Genomic DNA, 14,369 nt, shown 5'->3' on the forward strand with positions numbered 1-14,369 from the left:
TTCTAGGAATATTTTTCCATGCAAGCTAGGTGCTTTATCTGAGAATCCCAAGAGTGGCACTATTGTAGCAATAAGAAATTTGTTTATTTTGAGTTCTTCATTAGTCCATTTATAGTATATTGTTTATTCCATGCAATACGTCAATATTGTATGATCAAATTACAGTTAATATTGTCATAATATTTTGACTTACCCTCTTTTAGAGGGAAACTAGAGCATGTGTCAAGCTTGCATGTCACAATTGTATCATGTAGAGTTTACCTGGCACGCGTTTTATGGATCTAAGTAGCCAGATACCTTTTGGAATGAAAGAGGCAACAATACTACAAAGTGGAAATAGGTTTCACAGTTAACTCGCCTTTCACATTATGGTTGGAGTCGGTTTGTTGGAAAGATGCTGGATACCCCAACTTCCTTTTTATGACTGAGTGCACTGTTAAATCCTTCAACATATTCCTCACTAAATTGTCAATAAGCGATGGGTTTTCTCAGAAGTGCTTCACATCTATAAACTTTACCAAAGCTGTTGTTGAGTCTTTGGATGTGGTTATCTTTTCAAAGCACACACGTACAAAAAGATGAGAAATAATATGCCCAACTAATTTCAAGTTATCTTCATGCGAATAGGGTGTTCCCTTCCATAAACCTGGCAACTCGCTCTGCTTCATTCTAGTGAACAAATTTGAGACTTTTCATGAATTGTGAGACAATTCCAACCCCACAACTATCAATTTCTTACTTAATGTTATACCCACTAGATTAGAACTCGCACAAGGAGAATTCCATTCATGTTTCAAAAGAACCTGCAATCGACTTATACCATGCTATTTAATATTTTTTATATTTCTTCGCATCCTTGGCCTATAACATAAAGATGCAACATGCTACCTTGAATTTTCTATACTAACACTCCTAAACAATAATAAAGTATGCCCAAATTTGTTATTTGAAATGATCTATGCATCTCACCTTTTGGCTTTTCAATTATCAAAGTTATTACCTATATTGATGAGATAATCTACAACCGAGGCCATAGTGACAATATCTGTTAGAGTTTTATCCATGTTGTACTAAAGGTGTTTTTTCTTCAGCAGTACTACAATACATTGCAGTTTCCATTTAGCAGAGAAGTGTACTCAGTAGCAGCCTTGGTTTGTGTGCAAATGGGTTGAATTCACAGTAGACTTTATCTGTTGGTTTGAAGGTGTTTCTCCTTCAATAGTACTTCATCTCAGTAGATCCTTTCAATCTACACCTTCAGCAGATGCATAAAGTCTTGGGGTACATGCTATAGATTCTAGTTTTGTTGTGAGGGTATAGAAAAAATGAAAGAATCACATCAATTTTAGACATCTTATGGTTTTTGTATGCAAGCATGCTTTTCTAGTGTTTCTCAAACTTATATAGAGCCATATTTAGAATACTTTTATAGTTTGACTTGGATGCTCACTTTTCCTAATTTAGGTGCTTTTCTTAGTTCTAATTTATGCACAATTTATCTTTAAGAAAAGTGCATAGTAGAGAAGAGTTCTATATTTTGAGTAGGGGACACTCTTCTAGGTAGGATGTACTCTATTCTTGGGAGATTTTGTCATGCATGTTAGGTGCTTTATCCTAGACAAATTTCCATGTCCTTGCCTCCTTGACAAAGTCCCTGCGAGACAAAACACTAGTGGATAGAGTTCCAAGTCCCTAAATTTTTGAAAAACCCACTTGAGCCTAGCTATCTAGCCTAAAATCCTTTGCATTCCAATCATCTCTCGGTTGTGATTTCATAGAGAAATCCCTCTCTAGTTTGGTAGGGCTAGCTACCAAACTAAAAGCTTGGTTTGTGGTTATGTCCATCGATCTCCTCATCAGCCTCGGACATTATGGAGGATAACAGAGGGCATGATAACTAGGGAGTGCCAAGGTGTTCTAGTGAACGTAAGGTTCCCAAGTCATGGAAAAATGTAATTCTAGTTGTGAGGTCATAACTGCCAGGGTGTGTTAGGGAATGCTGGGGCATGCTAACATGTGCCAGATAGTATGGAGACATGTCAAACAAACTAAGATGTGCCAAGTTCTAAGGCATTCCAAGACGTACAAGGGTTCTAAGAACTTGTCTCCTCTTCTTCCATATGCTATCCACTCATGACATTTCTTTTACAATATTTGGTGCATTTTCTAGTTATAGGTCATTTATATGTTATAATTGTCTTCATAGTTTCACTTCTAATTGAGTATTCAATTGAACGTATTGATTCTCTTATACAAAACTATTGTTCCCTCCACCCACTTTTCATAACTTCAATAACCATTAGGTAGGGACTTGCAGCCTCGATGTTGCTTTTCTTGTTTAGTAAAATATTACCGAGAGTTTAATTTATTGAAACTTGTAGAATTTACAATTTATGAAGTTTCAAGGTCTAATTTTTAAAAGTATAATTCTTTAAAGGGTACTAGCTCAATGGAAGAGAACTTGCTTTACAAGCAGGAGGTTGGTGGCTCGATTCCATCATGCCCTAACATCCATATGGAATTGCGACGATCAATTTTTGGTGACGAAGGATCTTTTAACCATCACCAATGAGATTTGGTGACATTTTTCAACCCTCACCTAAAATAATGGTCAACGAATTCCATCATATATATGCATCAATAGCGATGACCCTCAAAGGTCCATAACCAGAAATAGTTGTTGTTTATATGAAGTGGTGATTGTCGTTGTCTGTCATTATAGTCATTATTCGTGACAGACCTTGAATGTCTCCACAATGCCTATACTTCTTGCAATGTGGCTTTTGGTGACGATCAACGAATGTCACAATATATATGTACCAATATTGATGACCATTAAACATCCATCACAATAAATCATTGTTTTTCATATGAAATGGTGACGGTCACTATCCGTCATTATAATCAATATTCGTGACGGACCTTGAATGTCACCATAACACCTATACTTTTGGCGATGTCATCTTTGGTGACTTTCAGTTTTTGGTGACCGAGGCTATGGTCCATGACCATTTCTTATATGTAATGGTGACAGTTGCTATCCATCATTTTAAATAATTATTGGTGACGAACTTTGAATGTCACTACAACACCTATACTTTTGGCGATGCCACCTTTGGTGACGTTTAGTGTTTGGTGACGGAGGCTATGGTCCATCACCATTGCTCATATGAAATGGTGACGGTCACTATCCATCATTATAAATCATTATTGGTGACAAAATTTGTATGTCACTACAACACCTATAATTTTGGTGATGTCGCCTTTGGTGACATTCCGTTTTTCTTGACGAATGCTCTTTTGACCGTCACCAATGAGCTTATGGTGATATTTTTCGTGCCTCGCCAATGTCCCTTTTTCTTGTAGTGTCACCTCTACATAGGTAAGGACCCAAGTTTTTATTAATATTGTTTCCCGCTTCTATAAACATTCTACCAAAGACTCCATAATTTACTCAACCTTGTTGTAACCTGACATTCAATCTCATGAAAATGTTAAACAAGATTAAATATAACTTTGGAACTCTATAATACATTTTTAGTTTCAAAATGTTATACCTGAATACAATAATGAAATCGATACTTTCAAAATGTTCTACTTGAATACAATAATGACATCTATACATATCCTCAAGTTCTAGATGGACAAATGCTATCAAAAAAATGCAACCATCAACTTTCACTAGTTCCACCAAAGACATTGACTGTTGATGCTGACCTCGAAACGTTCAAGAACCATTTCACCAAGATCACTCCAAACAAAACCCAATAAAAAAACATTTTTGACACTGACAAAAAATAATAATCAATTTCATACTAGCAAAAAAACTACCCATGTAGTGTTTGACACCATCTCAATATACGAGTAAAAAATCTACCCACTTAGCCCCATTTGTTTTTTCTTAGTATCAATGTAGTTGCTTATGTTTTATGAATGTTTCTCATGGTATCCCTTTCATCATTCACATTCACATTCATGGTATTGATTTTGATGCATGGAGTCGCCCCCGAAATAAATCGAGAAAGAAAATAATGTACCACCATCCACCAAACATCTACACGACAAAGGACAAAGCCAAGGCAAGATGGCCAAGGACAACCCAATAAAGCCACAAGTAAAGGATAACACTACAAAACTGATGAAGGACATGGGAAAGTGGTGTGAGTTCCATAAGATCTCCACCCACAACACAAGTGAGTGTCAGGCCAAGCAGTCACTGGTGGTTGAGATGAAGGCTTTAGAATCAGATGCATGTTCTGACTCTGAGTTTGAACCCGACAAGGGGAATGAAAAAGAGAAGTATATTATTGATGTGGAGCCCAACGCCATAGTCGCCAACACAAAGATCCAAAAGAAGGAACCCAAAGATCCAGAGGAGGAGGAGCGTCTCTTCCACTCCTAGATGTGGGTAAAGGGTTCCCCACTATAGCTCATTGTCGACAACGGGAGCCAAAATAACCTCATTGCAGTAGAGGTCATGAAGCGGTTCAGCTTACCAACCATAGCACACCAACAACCCTACACCATCAGGTGGCTTCACCAAGAACGGGATCTGCGTGTGAGCCAACAATGTCACCTTCCATACAATATCAAGCCCTTCATGGATGAGGTATTTTGTGACATTTCTCTGCTTGATGTTTGTGATGTATTATTAGGCCAACCATACTTATGGAAGTGACATGTTGTGTATGATTCAAGACTTCATGTTATTATTGTTAGCTTGGGAAATAAGGTGTGCAGGATACCGGAGGCAGCAACTCCTACCGCCATCTCTCTAGTTACCGTAAAACAATGCAGTAAGCTCATTTCCAAAACCGGGAATTTTTTTTTCCTCATGATACACCCTAAGAGAAAGAAGAAGATAGTGGCCATGACCTCTAGAAAGGGATATTCCAAATGAAAAATATAGATGGAAAAGGTTGTGGAGGAGTACGAGGACATCTTCACCTCCCTTGCAGGGGTGCCTCTACACTATCATGTTAAGAACTCCATCGATATGACCCCAGGTGTGTCATTATCTAATGGGCTAATCTATTGATGCTCTGTTCTAGAGAACAATGAAATCGGGAGGAAGATTTAGGAGCTACTATAGAAAGGTCACATTTGGCCAAGTTCATTGCCCTCTGGGAGCTTGATCATGTTGGTACAGAAGAAGGATGGGACTTGGAGACTCTGTATTGACTATCGAGCGCTGAAAGAGATCACTATCTAGAATAGGTACTCGATCCCACAGATTGATGACCTTCTAGACTAGCTCAATGCAGAAAAATATTTTAGCAAGATTGACTTGAAGTCCGGTTATCACCAGGTACTAATCAAACCCTCCGATGTGTGGAAGACTACCTTCAAAGACAAGGAGGGCCATTTCAAATGGTTGGTTATGGCTTTTGGGTTGATAAATGCTCCTTTAACCTTCATGAGGCTAATGGATGACATCTTGCAGCCATTCACAAACTCATTTGTGGTGGTATACTTGGATGACATCCTGATCTTCTACCAGATTTGTGAAGAGCACCTCTACCACATCAAACATGTTCTCCAAACACTGCGGCAACACAAGTTGTGTGCTAAGTTTTAAAAGTGCAATTTTGGCATGACCTGGGTTTAGTATTTGGGATACATTATTGATGAACGAGGGGTGTATGTGGAACCAACGAAGATGCAAGTATTTTAGGATTGGCCAACCCTAACCACTCTAAGAGAGCTCTGCATGTTTCTGGGTCTTGCCAATTTCTACCGCAGGTTCATGTTGGGGTTCTCTCATATCACTTACCCCTTGAGTCAACTCACCAAGGGAGGAGACAGAGAAAAATCCATTTTGTCTGAATCTCAACATAAGGCATTCACAGAGTTGAAAAATCACCTCTTCTCTGCACTATTGTTCACAATACTAGACTTGCAACAACCATTTGAGATCGAGACAAATTCCTCTGAATATGCTATTGGGGAAAGCCTTACACAATAGGGGCATCAAGTGGCATATCATAGTGAGACACTTTCAGACATAGTCTGGAAGTATCCCACTTATGACTAAGAGATTTATTCCATTTTTCAGACCTACCAACAATGGAACCATTACATTTTGGGGCAAGAAACGGTCATCCACACAGACCACCAACCCCTACAGTTCATACAGATGCAAGGGAAGTTACAAAATGATCATAATCAGAAGTGGTCCACATACTTGCAAAAATTCCATTTCAATATCAAGTACAAAAGGGGAATAAACAATAATGTTGCAAACTGCCACAACCGACGATCGATCATGGCGTTAACCACCTTGATCAACTCTTATGGGCACGAAACTTGTTATTGGCACTTCTCTACAAAAGTGATCCATAATTCATCCACACATACCATACGCTCTTGGAGGGTCAGCAAGTTCTAGATTTTCACCTCCAGGATGCTCTCTTATGCCACCTGGGACACCTTTGTATTCCTTCAAGTGAGCATACCAAGATGATTTGGGAAGCACACTACAGTTGGTCCGCTAGGCATTTTGCAATCAAGAAAATGCTGGCAGTACTATAGAAGTATTTTTATTGGTCAAATCTTCGATAGGATGTGAGGAAGTACATTAGATCCTGCATTACCTGCATCATTTCCAAACCAACCATCAAGAAGGAAGGCCTCTATACTCCACTACCTACCCCTAGTCAACCTTGGGAATCTATATCCATGGATTATATGTCAGGACTTTCCTTCTACTAAGCATGGAAATGATTGTGTTTTTATGGTTTTCAAAAAATTCTCTAATATGTCCATCATGGCAGCATGCATGAAGACTATCACAATAGAATCCACTACTAAACTCTTCTTTGAAAGAGTGTGGGTACACTTTAGGATCCCAAAATCTATCATCTCATATTGGGATAGAAGGTTCCTTAGTACATTTTGGTCCAGTCTCTGGTCGATGTTGGATACCAATCTCACTAAGTCCACAACTTTCCATCCCCAAACTGATGGTCAGACAGAGGTCGTCAACAGGATGATCATACATATTATGTGCATGTACAACTCAAAGCATCAACTCACATGGGATGAGAGCCTCCCCTATGTGCAATAAAGCTATAACCAAGCTCTCCATAGCTCGACTGGCCAGAACCCTTTTCAGGTGAACTTGGGATTCTAGCCACTATGTTCCATTGATGTGCCCATAACATTTGTAGTGACTCATGAAAATTTGGGTCATGTCCAATCCGAAGTCGACAAGGAAAATAGCTTCATTGAGCACATTCAACACATCCTCCAATAGGCCCATGACATATTGGACAAATCCAATGCTAAGTACAAGTAGTGACATGATCAACATCGGATGCCACACAAGTTCTAGGTAGGCAACAACGTTTGGCTACATTTGCAGAAGGAGAACCTCACCCTACCCCACCACAAGATTCACACACTTCGATATGGGCCATACACCATCACCAAGGTTTTGGGAGATAATTCTATTGAGCTCAGCATTCTCCCATTCCTTGGCCTGCACCTAGTGTTCAATGTGGATAGCCTTTGACCATACTTTCCACCATTACTGGACACATCCAACATTGCAGAACAACTCACACCAACAAAGTTAAATTCAAACTGCACCAAACAAGCTGCAACTGATAGGATCATGGAAATGAAGATCAAGAACCCTCACCATCAAAAAATCCAACTGTATCGAGTTGTGAAAGCCGACTAACTCCTACACCAAGGAAAATGGCTCACCAAGGACCAAGTTCAGCAGAAGTTTCCTCATCTCATGGATGAATTCAATGCAATGGAGACCATTACTTCCTAAGGGGAGAGGAATGATCCAGGTTGATATTGGTGACCACCCACCTATTCCACTTGGACCCTCACCATTTTTCTTTCAATTGTTTTCAATTTCCATAATTGTAGCACAATTTACTATGTTTGTCAGTTTTTCAAGTCCTGAACTTTTGGAGTTGTTTTGACTCCCTAAATGACGTCTTTTTGGCAAAATTTCTCTTGTGATTTTGAAAAAGCCGTGATTTTAGTTGTAGTCCTCTAAAAGATATTTCCAACGAGGAATCATGCCCATAAAACATAGATAGTATGACCAAGCTATGACTCGCGGAAGTTGGGTGCCCAAGTAACCCCAACTGGGCCAATAAACTCTTGGTGTTACAACTCCTCAGGTTAGGGTTTTGGATGTTTATGGTTTTATCTAATTGTTCAATAATAAAACATCCCTTGGGCTTCATTGTAACTCAGTTCAGAGGTATGTAGCCATCACATCTTTTATCATAGATAAGCTACCATCGCCCGAGTTAGTCTCATTTCCATTTTGTTTGTAAGCATATCTCATTATTTGAAATAAATGAAAGGAAGTGTTATTTATATTGTATCTATGTATTCCTATTTAAATTTGGATCATAGACCATGATATTATAAACCCAAGGGAATAATAAACCTAGGGTATTAATGCTAAAAACCAAAGGGATAATTAACCCAAGGAATTAATATAAACTCAGGGGAATAATATTAAAGCCTAGGAATTTCAACCCTTAAATTAATAAACCAAAGGAACTGATATTATAAAACCAAGGAAATAATATTAAACCCTAGGAATATGAACCTTTAGATTAATAAGCCAAGGGATTGATATTATAGACCTAAGTGAATAATTAAACCAAAAGATTAATACTAAAAACTCAAGTGATTATGAACCCAAGGGAATAATATTGAACCTAATGGATTAATATTATAAACCCAAGGTATTTAAACCATAAGATAAATATTATAAAACCTAAAATAAATAATGTTGACCATAGTTGACCATGGTTGATTTTCATATTGAGAAAATCCTTGTCACAATTTGGCTTTGGACCATGGTTTTCCATGGTTAACAAAGATTGATTTTGATATTGTGGCATTCTTTATCACAATGTGACATTGGAAAAAGGTTGGCCAAGGTTGATTTTCGTATAGAGACAATATTTTTCACAATGTGACGTTGGACCATGGTTCCCCATGATTGACCATGGTTGACCATGATTGATTTTATAAAACATGGTTGGCCATGCTTGACCATGGTTGATTTTCATATTGAGACAATCCTTGTTAAAATGTGACATTGGGCCATGATATTATCAACCAAATGGATTATTAATATTAGAAAGTTAGGACATTATAATCCCATAAAATTTATATTAAAAACCCAATGGATTTATATTAAACCATAGGAATCATATTATAAACCTTATCAATAATATTATACCAGAGGACTATAAACCCAAGGGATTGATATTATAAACCCAGGGGATTAATACTAAAAAAAAGAGAATAATATTAAACCCAACGGATTAATATTGTAAATCCAATGTATATATACCAAAGGATATATATTATAAACTCTAAAAAAAATGGTTGACCATGGTTGATTTTAATATTGAGACAATCTATGTTACATTGTGATGTTGGACCATGGTTGACCTGGGTTGACCATGATTTATTTTCATATTAATAAAACCTTTGTCAGAATGCGATGTTGGAGCATGGTTGACCAATGTTGATTTTCATATTGAGACAGTCTTTGTCACAATGCAACGTTGGACCATGGTTGTCAGAATGTGACGTTGGACCATGAGAAAAATCTTTGTCATAATGTGGCCATGGTTATTAACCATGGTTGATCATGATTGACCATGGTTGTCCATGATTGATTTTCATATTAAGACAATCTTTGTCATAATGTGATGTGCGACCATGGTTGACAATGGTTGAGAATAGTTGACCATGGTTGATTTTCATATTGAAAAAATATTTATCACAATGCGATGCTGGACCATGGTTGACCGTGATTGATTTTACAAAACATGGTTGAATTTTGTTGACCATAATATTATAAATCCAAGGGAATAATAAACCCACAAGATTAATACTAAAAACCTAAGGGATGATAAACCCAAGGAAATAATACTAAACCAAGGGGAATAATATTAAAGCTTAGGCATATGAAACCTTAGATTAATAAACCCAAAGGATTGATATTATAAACCAAAGGAAATAATATTAAACCCTAGGATTATGAACCTTTATATTAATAAACCCAAGGGGTTGATATTATAGGACCAAGGGAATAATAAACCTAATGTATTAATAGTAAAACCCTAATGGATTATGAACCCAAGGGAATAATATTGAACCCAAGGGATTAATATTATAAACTCAAGGTCTATAAACTATAAGATAATATTATAAACCCGAAAATAAACAATGTTGACCATAGTTGACAATGGTTGATTTTCATATTGAGATAATCCCTATCATAATGCAACGTTGGACCATCTTTGTCCATGGTTAACCAAGATTGATTTTAATATCGAGATAATCTTTATCACAATACGATGGTGGACCATGGTTGACCATGGTTGTACATGATTGACCATGGTTGACCATGGTTAATTTTATAAAACATGGTTGACCATGCTTGACCATGGTTGATTTTCATATTGAGACAATCCTTGTCACAATGCGACATTGGACCATGATATTATCAACCAAAGGTATTATTAATATTAGAAAATCAAGACATTGTAAACCCCAACAAATTAAATTAAACACAAATTATCAACATTACAAGGCTAAGGGATTAATATTATAAACCAAATTGATTAATAAACACAAGGGATTAATATTAAAAACTCAAGGGATTAACATTCAAAACCCAAGAGATTAACATTATAAACCCTTATGATTAATATTATAAACGTAAGTGATTATTAATATTATAAACCCATCAAATTTATATTAAAAACCCAATCGATTATAAACCCAATGGATTTATATTAAACCTTAGGAATGATATTATAAACTATATCACTAATATAATACCATAGGAATATAAACCCTTAGATTAATAAACCCGAGGGATTGATATTATAAACCCAAGGCATTAATAAGTCGAATGGATTAATACTAAAACTGAAGAGAAAAATATTAAACCCAACATATTAATATTGTTAAGCCATGGTATATATACTGAAATATAAGTATTATAAACCCTAAAACAAACATGGTTGACCATGGTTCATTTGATATTGAGACAATCTATGTCACAATCCAACGTGGACCATGTTTTACCAAGGTTGACAATGATTGATTTTCATATTGAGAGAATCTTTGTTACAATTTTATGTTCGACCATGGTTGACAAAGGTTGCTTTTCATATTGAAACAGTCTTTGTCACAGTGTGACCATGGTTGATCATGATTGACCACGGTTGTCCATGATTGATTATCATATCGAGACAATATTTTTCATAATGCGACATGGGACCATGGTTGACAATTGTTGACAATAGTTGACCATGGTTGACCATGATTGATTTTACAAAACATGGTTATCCTTGGTTGACCATGATATTATAAACCTATGGGAAAAAAACACATGGGATTAATACTATAATCCCAAGGGATGATAAACCTAAGGAAATAATATTAAACCCAAGGGAATAATAAAACCAAAAGATTAATACTAAAAACCCAATCGATTATGAACCCAAGGGAATAATATTGAACCCAAGGGATTAATATTATAAACCCAAGGTATATAACTCGTAAGAGAAATATTATAAACACTAAAATAAACAATGTCGACCATAGTTGACCATGGTTAATTTTCATGCTGAGGTAATCTTTGCCACAATGTTGGACCATCATTGTCCATGGTTTACCAATATTAATTTTAGTATTGAGACAATCTTTATCACAATACGATGTTGTACCATTGTTGACCAAGGTTGATTTCCATATAGAGTCAATCCTTTTCACAATGTGATGTTGAACCATGGTTGGCCATGATTGACCATAGTTGACCATGATTGATTTTATAAAACATGGTTGACCATGGTTGACTATGTTTGACCATTATTGACCATGGTTGACATTGATTAATCATGGCTATCCATGATAGGTATTATAAACCCAAAGGATTAAAACTAAAAACACAAGGTATTATAAACCTAAAGGAATAATATTAAACCTAAGGGAATAATAGAAATCCAAGGTACATAAACCCTAAGATAAGTATTATAAACCCTTAAATAAACATGGTTGACAATGGTTGATTTTCATAATGAGACAATTTTTGTCGCAATATGACATTGTATTAATCAGCACCAGTATTGCAGCAAGAATGTTGCAACTCCTGGGGCTACCAACTTTACTTTATCAACTTGGGGTTTGTACAAAATTGGAAGTGACAGTGTTGTATACACAGGTAAAAGTGATGGGTCTTCTCTTTGTCACTGCTCAACTCGTGATAGACCACTAGGGTTTTTCAAGCTATACATCTATGGGTTCAGAAGAAGCTTGATTACTTATGAGAGAAAGATAAATTCTAAGAGAAAGCTTGTCTACTATAGTAAGGAAAAAATACTGAAATCAAATGCTAAAAGCACACCATTTTCTAACTAATTTCTGAGAGGATATGCTTCAAAAGAAATCCAAGTTAACATGCATGCAATCCTACTATCCTAAGAATGTAAATTCAAAACATTAAACATTCGACTACTGTGCATGGAAATGACTAAAATAAATCTATTTTTCTTCTTGTCTTTTTTTTTTATGGAAAAGTGTAAAAATAATCTCTTTTGGTGATGTGGCAAGTGGCTTAGGGATGTTGGTGAATATTTAGAAGGTTGGGAAGACCAGTAGGTGACCTTTTCTAGCTTCCTAGAGGCTTCTCCCCCAATTCAGCCTCAAAACAGACCACTACAGGAAAACCTACAATATGTCCTAAAAATCTACAAGATTCCCTGTATTTCTACAAGATACAACTGAGAGAAAAAGGATGGGTGTTGAAGGTGATGGATGGATTAGCGAATGTGGTTGGTGGATGGAATGAGGCAAGGAAATACCTAGGGTCACTTCAGAACTCAAAACCAAAGTTGGGAGATGGTTGGATTTGTTCGACAACCTTGGAGAAGTTTCCTTGTAAAATGATGAAATTGGTGAGGGTCTTAGTGAAAGAAAGGAATGATCATGGATGGATGACTTTAGAAGGGGGTTGCTGACTATGAGATCTTTTTGTACTTCCAAAACTCCTGCACTTCATCAAACATTAACATTTACCCAAAAATCATGTAAACAAGAAGAATTTCAATGATCTAGGAAAACAAATTTTAATGAGCTAACTGTATACTTCATGCATGAAGAAAACTTGTAGAATAAGATGGAATCATTGCTGAGATATAATCTAAGACTGATCAAATGTTGGCCTCAGTACAAAAAACCCTAAATTCTATGAGAAAGTAGAATTCCGTGATTTTGGGGTTGCATAGGATTTCTTTCCTCAAATCATGATCCCTGAAGGAAGAAGTGATGCCAAAACACCCATTGACAACTTTTTGATGTTTCTTTATCTCTTCTAAACTACTGCTAAAGTAAAGCACAAATGGAAGCAAACTAATAAGAGACTAATCAAATCTACACTCCTTGCAATGAAATAATCCTAAAGACAACTCAACCATTGAGCTATGAAATCAATATAAGCATAAAAATACAAGAAAAGGAGCCTTTTCTACTAGGGTTGGGCCCTAACCCAAGAGCTTCAGCCCTCTGAGTTAACTTAGTGCTGGATCAAGAAAATTCTCATTCTCATTATCAAAATGGGAAATTACATAGCAATGTCTTCCACAAGTCTTGAACTCGAAAATTACTAGTGTTTTTACTGTAAAAATTTGAATCATAATGAGGCTCTATGCCTCTTTATTATACAACTGAAGTCTCCAATGACTTCCTAAAATCTAGGGAGGCTCAGCTTCCAAACTCAAGATAAACTAACTTTTTAAATATCACTTGCATGGCTGCCTTTTGATCTCCATGACTTGGCTACTTGTACTCCGAGCTATTGTGATTGATGGAGGAATATTCAAATGAGGGAGGAGTTAAATGAGGAGGATTTACCTCCTACAATCTCTCTTCCTTGTCTCATTCAAGTTTCAGCCCTTAATCTAGCCAAAATTCCCTGGTTTTCTCTTCACAAACTTGCTTTCAATGCGCATTAGTCCGCTAGGCATAAGATCTCACTTTGACTCATCTCATTAAACAAAATATAATCAAAATATGTAATAAATTATGAGAAGAGTTGATTTAACTAAGCTAGGAGGTGAATTAAGGTCCATATACTTACCCAATGATGAGGCTCATCATCACCCCCATAATGAAAGTGTTTCTCACCCTTTGAGAAACACAATCAATATCCATGTATTTCATAGCTCCAGTGGCCTCCTTGACATCCCATGCTTCTGTTGTAGTTTCCTCTTCTTGTGCATAGAATCTTGCCTTCCTTTCTATCTCCTCCTATTGCTTTTTTTCTTCCTCTTCCTTTCTTCCTTCTAACATCCCTAAGAGAAGTG

Source organism: Pinus tabuliformis, chromosome 3_2 (assembly GCF_031772625.1).
Source record: "Pinus tabuliformis cultivar Carrire ecotype Pingquan chromosome 3_2, CPIR1, whole genome shotgun sequence".
NCBI classification, from domain to species: Eukaryota; Viridiplantae; Streptophyta; class Pinopsida; order Pinales; family Pinaceae; genus Pinus; species Pinus tabuliformis.